Source organism: Octopus bimaculoides, chromosome 1 (genome assembly GCF_046866305.1).
Source record: "Octopus bimaculoides isolate indiv1 chromosome 1, ASM4686630v1, whole genome shotgun sequence".
NCBI classification, from domain to species: Eukaryota; Metazoa; Mollusca; class Cephalopoda; order Octopoda; family Octopodidae; genus Octopus; species Octopus bimaculoides.
This window is the reverse complement of record NC_142928.1, coordinates 175,707,361-175,717,909: the sequence shown is the minus strand read 5'-3', so window position 1 is coordinate 175,717,909 and position 10,549 is coordinate 175,707,361.

Below are 10,549 nucleotides of genomic sequence, written 5' to 3'. Positions count from 1 at the left end.
GGAATCACATTTAAATCAACATTTTTATTTCACACATCTCTAAATATTGGATTCTTTCATGTTGTTTGACAAAGTTTTACTGCATCTACGCTGTCACTTTACTCTTGCTTTCAATTCCTTTACTTCAACCAATAATAAGGATTTCTTTTATTGAACGCTAATGATTTCAAACTTAGGACGAATACAAAGAAATTAGGGAATATTGGGAAAAGAGAGAAAGTTGTATGCGTGTAGGATGACAACAGCAGAAAGAACTTCTTGCTGGAATTTAGAACGAGTGGGAGGGGCGTTAAACGGGAAGTCAGGAGGACATGATGAAGAATGATTTCGCCATTACTGCCAATCTATCAATGTATTACAATTCAAGGTCGAAACACTCAATATATTGCTGGACACCATTTGATGACATCAATTCCTCCCGGTGAACGCCACATTCACTAATGGCGAGTGAAGGAGAAACATCTTATTTTCAATGTAATACTCTCTTATGCATCCACTGAAAACTAACGTACTTAATGTAATCAGCCAAGAAAAAATTTTAATCGCTCAAGTGTACAATTGACATGAAAATAAAATCATTGGCGTTAATACTAATGCTTATGAAAAAAGCCAAGAGAAAAATCCTGATTTTCAAATTGCTTAAAAATTAAATAGGGAGGAATTTGATCATTGATAAGCACTGCAATACCTTTCGGTTTTATCGAACCTTCTCAGCGAAACGCAATGATATTTACTGGTTTTATTTTCTCTACCGTGGGAAGTTTTGAGGCAAACCAGAATCAATTTTAGAGGAAGTGAAACTCAGAATTTCAAGGAACGTTACTGATTGGTTTCAAATTTTGGTACAAGGCCAACAGATTTGGGAGAGGGGCTAAGTTGATTAAATCGACTCCAATGATCAACGGGTACTTATTTTATCAATTCCGAAAGAATGAAAGGGAAAGCTGACTCTGGCTTAATTTGAGCTCAGAACGTAAAGAAGAACGCCACTAAGCATTTCTCCATGCGTACTAACAGTTCTGCCAGCTCGCCGTCTTAAATGTATCACAAGATATTTTGGCCAACGTTCTACTATTCCGCTGAATTTTTTCCTAATCAACAACGACATTTGCAATTATTATCCTTTCAAAATTAAAGGTGACGAGCTGGCAAAATCGGTAGTAACCCTAGAACAAACACATCTTTGCGTCTTGAGTTCAAATTCCGCTGAGGTTGACTTTGTCTTTCATCCTTTCTGGAGTCTAGAAAATAAATATCAGTTTTGTCGATTTAATCGACTAGCCCCTTATCCAAAACTTCAGTCCTTGTACCTACAGTAGTAAGGAATCTCTCCAAATTAAAAGCCAGCGAGCTGGGAGATTCATTAGAGACAACAAACATGCCATGAAGTTTCTCTACAATATTGCAGAAAAAATTTCCAGTAGTATTTTTTCAGCCACTTTACGGTCCGAGTTCAGATTTTGCTTTTTATCCATCCAGGATCAAATTTTGTCTTTCATCCTTCCGAGATCGACAAAATTTTAAGTTTCCGCCAATTACTGGAGGTGATGGTATCAACTAACCGCCTCCGATTTAAAATTGCTGGCCTTGTATCTAAATCAAAAACCATTATTTATATATTAGATACGAGTTCAATAATTCTGAGAAGGATAGTTAGTCGATTTTTCGGACCCTAGTATTTTGAGTGTCACTCTATTTTATCGACTGCAAAAGGTTGAATATCAAAGTAATAATAATAATAATAATAATAATGATAATAATAATAATAATAATAATAATGATGATGATGATGATGACGATGACGATGACGATGACGATGACGATGACGATGATGATAATGATAATAATAATAATAATAATAATAATAATAATAATAATAATAATAATAATAATAATAATAATAATAATAATAAAATTGCCTGATGAAGTTAAGAACGTCAACTCACCATTATGTAGACTTTGTCGTAAAATATGTTATAGCATTAACAACGTAGCAAGCGAATGCAGTAAGGTTACATAGATAATACAAAAGGAATCATGGTAATACTGCGCGCATTTTTCATAGGAAATTATGTGAAAAATACAATTTACACAGTTGTGGTAGGTGATACGAACATTAACTTAATGCGTTGGAAGGAAATAAAGTTAAATTGTTGCAGGATTTCAGTATTAAATGCGATCAGGTGATGGAATCAAGAAGACCAAATATTATTACCGTCAACAAAAAAAAGTGGAACTACACTGTACAATAACTAATACAGCCTCTCCAGGTGACCATAGTCTATGTAAAGGGACCGGGAAATGTTAAGAAAAACCAAGATCTTAGAGAATTTGCAAAGGTGTGAAACATAAGAAAAATTGTTAGAATTGTACCAGTCGTAATTGAAGATAAAAAATAATGGATGAAAAAAATAAGGATCGACATTCGAAAAGAACAACTACAGAATACCAGATTACTAGCGTGAACAACGCGTCCTTTGTGTTTCAATCTGAGAAAAGAGTCAAGGATGGTTCTTGCTACAAGCACGCCGTAGGCGATGACTTTCTTGTTTATCACTTCTCCTTGAGTAGCTCCTTTTCAAATTTACTTTCCTGTATTACAACTTGCTCTTATAATTAAAGATTATGCTAAAATTTTCCTCTTTAATGAAACCCACCACTTGAAATTAATAATGGCACCCATCAATCCCCGCTTAACGAATTCGCTAATCTGATTACTAAAACTTTTTAGTGCCTGGGAAAGATGCATCAGATCCCATTAATAAGGACTCTGTATATCAATCTTGTTTAAATTGTCTATGCAAGACATGAATCTGTGGTTGCGAAAATAGCTAAAATTCTGAGCAATTCACATTATCCCTATTGGTTAACCTATTAACACTTTTGTCTAAGTAAGATGAGAAATGTGTTTGAGAAATCTAATCGTTACCTGTCAGGCCGTTGCAAATACTTAAAAGGATTTGCTAAAGTTTTACACACCCCTTCCTTATTGGCTACTGCTGAACGAGCTCTCCATATATTTAAAATGCCATTTCAATAGCTCACTACCACAAATGAGCTAATTAAAAACTTTAGACTATTGAAGAAATCTAGCCTACGAGCTTCTTTCAAACTATAAACGGCCACCTGCATGAAAGTTCTACCACACCTTCTGGTGCTACCATCCAGATCAAGGAAGACCATTCATACCTCGAGGTTCGTGCCTTTCTACACCAACATTGTCACGCCACTCTATTTGGGTCGGCCGAAAGAGGCGTACATCATAGTCTCAGGAATTTATGTCTCATTGATGGCTATCACATTTAAATTTAGTTCCCTTAGATTGTTCAGCAGATGTCTTTCCTTCAGTGTCCACACCAGAGAATGTCTATTTATGCATTCTACTCCAAAATTGACTTGCGAAAGGCGAAAAGATTAGAAAACCTACCGTGCTTGTTTTAACTCTTCGTAATCTGGGGCATTAGAACTGTTCCCCTAAGATCTTCCGAAATGACCTTCACCCACAAATATCAAATGTCATAAGCTTTGAGTAAAATACCGATGTAATTTCTCAACAGTTGTAACATCATTTGTTCCGATTGTTATTATAAATGTTGCTGGTGCTGCTATTTTTGAAATGTCTTTTGTTTTATTTTAGTGTCTTATTTTAGTGACACTTCGATCTCTCAAATGTATGGGCCTTAGAGGTATGATTGCATATTTCTTTTATCCCGCTCCTGTTCAACTTTTTCGTTCTCTCTCTCCTTTTTTTTTTTTTTTTTTTTTTTTGTTATTTTTCTAACCTTCGCTGTTACCAATATCATTTTTTTTTTCATTTAAGGAGTTGGAAGGTTTCACGGTTATATCTGTGTCTGATTAGATTTTGTCTTGCGTGTCTGTTTTTGAGGGTACTTCCCCATGGACCCCATCGTGAGTGGTTACTGTAGTTGTAGTTTCTGCTTTATCTCTGAATTCCATTGCTATTGTTCCTGCTACCGTACATTTTGGGGTGAATACGACAGAGATGTTAGAAGCCGGTGGAGGGCTCTCTTGTGCGTTATAATCCACTACGGTAGTGTGTTCTGCATGTGTAGCATTTTGACTTCCAGCCATAGAAGTGAGAGAGAGAGAAAGAGAGAGAGAGAGAGAGAAATAGAGAGAAAGAGAAAGAGAGAAAGAGAGAAAGAGAGAGAGAGAAATAGAGAGAGAGAGAGAGAGAGAGAGAGAGAGAGAGAGAGAGAGAGAGAGAGAGAGAGAGAGGTGAGTGATAGAAACAGAGACATGTGAATACACGAATTGGTAGAAGATGCAAAAAATAAAATAATCTTCAGAAAGAAGTTTTTGCATTTTCTCCAATTTATTTGCGAAGAAGTAATGTTTTGTAAAAAAAAATCTTGTATGTCTGTAAATCTTGAATGATAACATCTGGAAAGTAGTCTATTAGATATCATTTAATATAAAAGAAATATTAGAGCTGTTCTTTACCAGGTGTTTTAATTCGTGTGTATTGTACATTTTCCTAGACTGGTTTCCAAGTAGGAACCTTTATTTCTAAACAAAGTTCTTATCCACTTTTGAACTGTCAGTGCTTTCATTACTGCGTCAGTAATATTTAAGTGCTTATATACATATCATTTTTCCGAATTTTTTAAAATCTATTATGACAAATTCATTCCACAGCAGCATGCCTCTTTCTTTTGCGTACCATATATGTTCAGTTATATCCTCCATTTTGAATTTTGAGCACATTTTAGTCCTTCTGCAAATGTATTGGATTACACAGATGCAGTTTTCAGTATTTTGATGCTATTGAAGGCTTGCTGAAGGATCTTTGAAATGTAGGCATAATGTAATCTAAATGGAAATTTTGTAAATATACATTGAAAAAATAATAATCTTCATTGGTTGATTTTGTAATTCTAATGATGTTTAATTTTTAAGGTTTGATCCAGAATATGAGAGTGGCTGGTGAAATTTGGGCCTCTGAGTTAAGACGTTTGAGGTATAAATTATGGAAATACAGACAAAATAGGAATGATAAACGATAAATGATCTTTGAGTTTTGACTTTGAATAAATCTCAATTATGGATTTGAGAAAGATTCAAAATTCAAAGTGAATTTAAATGGGAATGCAGGTTATTGCCTGGTGAGCTTTGAGACGTAAATGACGGAATTATAGACTTCTTGACAAGATTGTGAGCCATGACTTGGGACTTTAATAATAATTAAGTGTAATTAAAGCAATATAAATCCATTCAATACAATCTAATTATACACTTCGACATTCACCTGCAAGAATATTATATTTCTAACATTGCTATAACGTATGCTTATTCTTACAGGGAATTAATTCATTCATCTGATCCATGATGCTTAATAGAATTAACATTCCATTTGGTTTTCTTCCTTTTCTTACATGGTAGTTTAGTTGGACACAATATTCAATATTGGGGATAACATTCTGAGAAGGTATTAAGAAACGTTTCAAGTTCTCCTTTTTTCTTTTACTGTATATTCGTATTTGAGGGTATGTATGTATGTATGTATGTATGTATGTATGTATGTATGTATGTATGTATGCCTGTATGTATGTATGCTTGTATGTATGTATATATATATAGATATATATATATATATATATATATATATATATATATATATATATATACATACATACATATATTATTATTATTATTATTATTATTATTATTATTATTATTATTATTATTATTATTATTATATACATATATATATATACATCTACACATAGGAAATACAAGCTTATACGCATACATACACACACACACACACACACACACACACACACACACGCATAGAAATGCACAAAGTTACAAACGCGCGCGCACGCATTCTTTGTTTACTGGCAGTCTACCATTATTAATAAAAATTATTCTTTCTATTATTGGCACACGGCTGGAAATTTGGGGCGGGGGCGAGCAGGCAAGACGATTACATCGTCCCCAGTACATGACTGGTACTTATTTCATCTATACCGAGAGGATGAAAAGCAAAGTCAGCATCGGCAGAATTTCAACTCAGAACGTAACGTAACGAGTCAGAAAAATAAGCCGCTAATTATTTTGTCCGACGTTCTAACGAGGCTGCTTGCTCAAAACGTTTCCGCCACATCAACTGATCTGATATTCGTTTCTTTCGTTCATTTAAATTTGCAAGCAAAATGTGAGACCATTCCAATAACATCACATAAGCACATACACATATAAATACACACACAATCACACACACACATGTAAACACGTACACAAGCACACACACGTATAAACACGTAGATGCACATGTGAGTGTGTGTGTGTGTGTGTGTGTGTGTGTGTGTGTGTGTGTGTGTGTGTGTGTGTGTGTGTGTGTGTGTGTGTGTGTGTGTGTGTGTGTTTTCATTCTCTTTTTAATTTACAATAAATTTTGTCCAGCCACCTGCTGTATGTATGTATGTATGTATGTATGTATGTATGTGTTATGTACATTGGTGCGGTGTAAATTTCAGTTTGCAACTTATTCGATTCTCGTAAATTCTGGTTTTGCTAATTTGTTTATTTAAACTTCAAATCAATATTTTCTCCAGTAAAATAGTTTATTTCTCTTTTGACGTTCTATCATTTACCTTGTGTATATCAATGTTTACTCACACTGTCTCCCCTTCATTCTCTCTCTCTCTCTCTCTCTCTCTCTCTCTCTCTCTCTCTCTCTCTCTTTCTCTATTTTTGTTTCCTTCTGTCCATTTATCAATCCATCTATCATCTATCTAGCTATCTCTCTACTATCTATCTATCTATCTATCTATCTATCTATCTATCTATCTATCTATCCATCTATCTATCTATTTATCTATCAATTTATCTTTCCTATTACTGTTCTCTCCCTTTCATGATATATATATATATATGCGAATGTGTGGACAAATGAATTCAGAATTAAAAATGGCTGAAAATTAGCATCACGCTTGAAACTTGGTGTACCGTGTTGGTGGTGGTGGTGGTGTTGGCGGTGGTGGTGGTGGTGGTGGTGGTGGTGGTGGTAGTGATCTGAGTGGTTGTGTTTGTTAGGGTGTTGGTGGTTGTTGTGGTAGTTATCTTAATTAGGATACTGGTTGCCTTGGCGATTGTATTTGTTTACTGATGGCGACGGTAGTTATTTTGGTTGTGATTGTCGTGCTGGGAGTGGTGGCGGTGATAGTCTACGTTGTAGTGGCGGTAGTGGTATTTGTGGTGGTGGTTGTGTTTGCTACATTAGAGGTCGTGTTCGTTTTCGTTATGTTTCTGATGGAGGGGTGTTGTTTGCGTTGGTAGTGGTCTTGGCTGGTTATGATGGTAACCTTACTGATTGTGTTTGGCAATCAGTTTAAGAGTATTCACTCTTTCTTCCTGTTTCTTGAGTAACGCTGCGATGGACCGGCGTCCCATCCAGCTGGTGGGAACACATACGTCATAGAAACCGGGAAACCGGTCCCATGAGCCTGACTAGGCTTTAAAAGGGCGCATAATAAAAAAAAATAAGAGTAGTAAATTGTTCAAAATGTGTCTTTTCTAATGGAGCAGTTGCTGTGATCGTTTCCAGTATTCCTACTCTACATTTTCCTCAAATGCGTTCTGTAGCTTAAAGGATATACACAAGCACACTGAAGCACGTACATAAAACTGTTTTACCTTATATGGAACATAATAACTGGTGCAGCGGTAGGACTTTTCCATAAATTAATCTTACATCCGTCTACTATTACTTGGGCTTCTCATAATGCTTCATTGAATAAAACAGCAGACGATATACTAAGAAATAGAACACGTCATTATTGACAGGATACATGTTATTGTCAGTTTAACCAAAAAGTATTACATTTACATCTTATTTAATAAGCCATAGCAAAATCTTTATGTTGTTTACTGTCTCTTCTCTCAAACTACATAACTCTTAATTCTCTTCGGCAACTAACTTGCGGAATTCCAAATACATTAACTGTATAAAAATCGTACTGATATCCCAATCTTCAACTCTTGAAAGTCCTGAAGTAATAATTAAGGCCAATCGCTTAGCAAACAAGCTATTGATAATAATAATAATAATAATAATAATAATAATAATAATAATAATAATAATAATAATAATAATAATAATAATAATAATAATAATAATAATAATAATATAGTCCTCTTTATGCCTTTTGATACTGTTGGGTCCTTGGGAACAGTATCAGAATGCATCAAGAGGAATATAAAGGAAATTGGAATAGAGTACCCAGTAGAACTGTTACAAAAAAAGCTTGCTTCCTTGGCACGGTCAGAATAATCAGGAAAGTATTAGCTGAAAAGAACGAACAGCATGGTACCGTAGGCTGAAGATAGTAAGCCCGCTATACATGCAAGACTCCAGGAGCTCCAAGAAAAGCTGTGATAAAGAGAAAATAATAATAAAAATAATTATTTCTACTATAGACACAAAGCCTGAAATTTTGGGGGATAGGGCTAGTCGTTTATATCGACCCCAGGACTCAACTGGTACTTATTTTATCGATCTCGACAGGATGAAAGGCAAGGTCGACCTCGGCGGTATTTGAGCTCAGAACACAAAGACAGAAGAAATACCTTTAAGCATTTTGCCCGGCGTACTAAAGATTCTGCCAAGAAGAAGAAGAAGAAGAAGAAGAAGAAGAAGAAGAAGAAGAAGAAGAAGAAGAAGAAGAAGAAGAAGAAGAAGAAGAAGAAGAAGAAGAAGAAGGTAACTTCTCCAGTAGGTATACAGAAGCAAAAAAAAGGAAGAGTGCCATTGTTATCAAGTGAATGATATTTCGGCATCAAATGCCCTGATGCAGTACCAGTCAGTGGCTCACATGGCTTCTTATCTTAACTGACTAGAAGTGTCATCATGTACATTGTTTTGTCTTGGTGTAAAAGATGGGCTACAGCAAATACCACAGATTTTTTTTGTCAGTTGCTCGATTTTAACCAGTTGAGCATGTCCCTTAGTGGCTGACGATATGTGCATCTCTGATCACGAGTGGAAGTAGTGAGGTAACATCATAGCTATGTGCTGAACGGAATTCTCCCCTTAAGGGTGACAGGGAAAAATCAACCTCGACTAAATTTGAACCCAGAACCTAATAATTAAAGGTTGAGATAATCATAGCAGTTTGTAAATTGCAATTTTTTTTCAGAAATTAATATTTTAGACTTCAATTAGATATTTGAAACAAACTGAAGATTTTTTCAATTACACTCCACCTATCATTTTTTGTATTTTCGTTTCTAAAGTTATGCATTAGGCTTTTCATGTAATATTTAAAGAGTTTTGGTTCTCCATCAGCGACTCTTATCTACAAGATGCCAACATGTATTCCACAAGGTCAGATTCTAGTGAAGCTGTCAAAGCTATCTTTGTCATACCTCGAGATGAACAGTGCTGCAACTGAGAAAGCCTAATACCTCAAAACATTCGCTCGTCCCATGGTTTCTCAACCGGTGTCGTTCGTCAGTTTCCTTTTAAAGAAAAGAAGCTTTAAAGTGACGTGTATTTGATGTCTTCTTGATCTGACAGTACTTTTGGAAGGTCGTATAGTGTGTCGCATCCGTCTACACACAAACACACTCAATCTCTCTCTCAGCTCTTTCTCTCTGTTCCCCCTTTCTCCTCTCTCCTTGTTTATCTCTCTCTGTGTCTCTCTCTTAAACATATATGCACACACAGACAGACATATTCATACACATACACACACATATGCATATGTCTATATACATACATGCACACACACATATACATACACATACACACACAATGTATGTAAATATTGACATATATGAAAATATATAGACACATATAATGATTCATAAAATATGTATTTGCGTTTCTATTGATATTGCTCCATTTATGTGTGTTTGTGTGTGCACACAAGCGAATCTGTTGGTGTGTGTATGTAAGAATGTGTGTGTGTGTCTCTGTGTGAGTGTACGTCGGAGTTCGTGTTTCTGTGACGTGCATATATATGTGTTTATAAGGTATATATATGTGTGCATATGTTTGTGTCTATTTCATTATATGGCTCGGAACATAGAAACCTCTGACCTCCGTCTGCCATAGAATCCATTAAAAGAAATAACTGGGATTGGCTACGCCGTTTGTTGTTATTAAACGAATTGGTTGAGCCAGTACTGTGAATATTGGTCACGTCTGTTTGATGTCGAATCTACTGAACTTAGTTAAAAGAAGTCATAATGTTCATGGACACAGTCACACAAACGCATGCACATAGTCATACATACACATGGACACATAAACGTACGTATGCACATATAGATTCTCCGAAACACACACACATTTACACAGGTATAAACACAGATGAGGAGGAGTGGGGAGGAGGAGGAGGAGAAGGAGGAGGAAGAGGAGGAAGAGAGTGACATGTATAACGTTGTCATTTGTCTAAGATGCAGTGAAATATGTGTGTAATTCATTACTTCGTTTTATAGTTGTACATACATAACCTGAGAAGGACGACGGCGATGGCTAAGACGATGACGACAACGTCACTATAGGCGACAAACATGG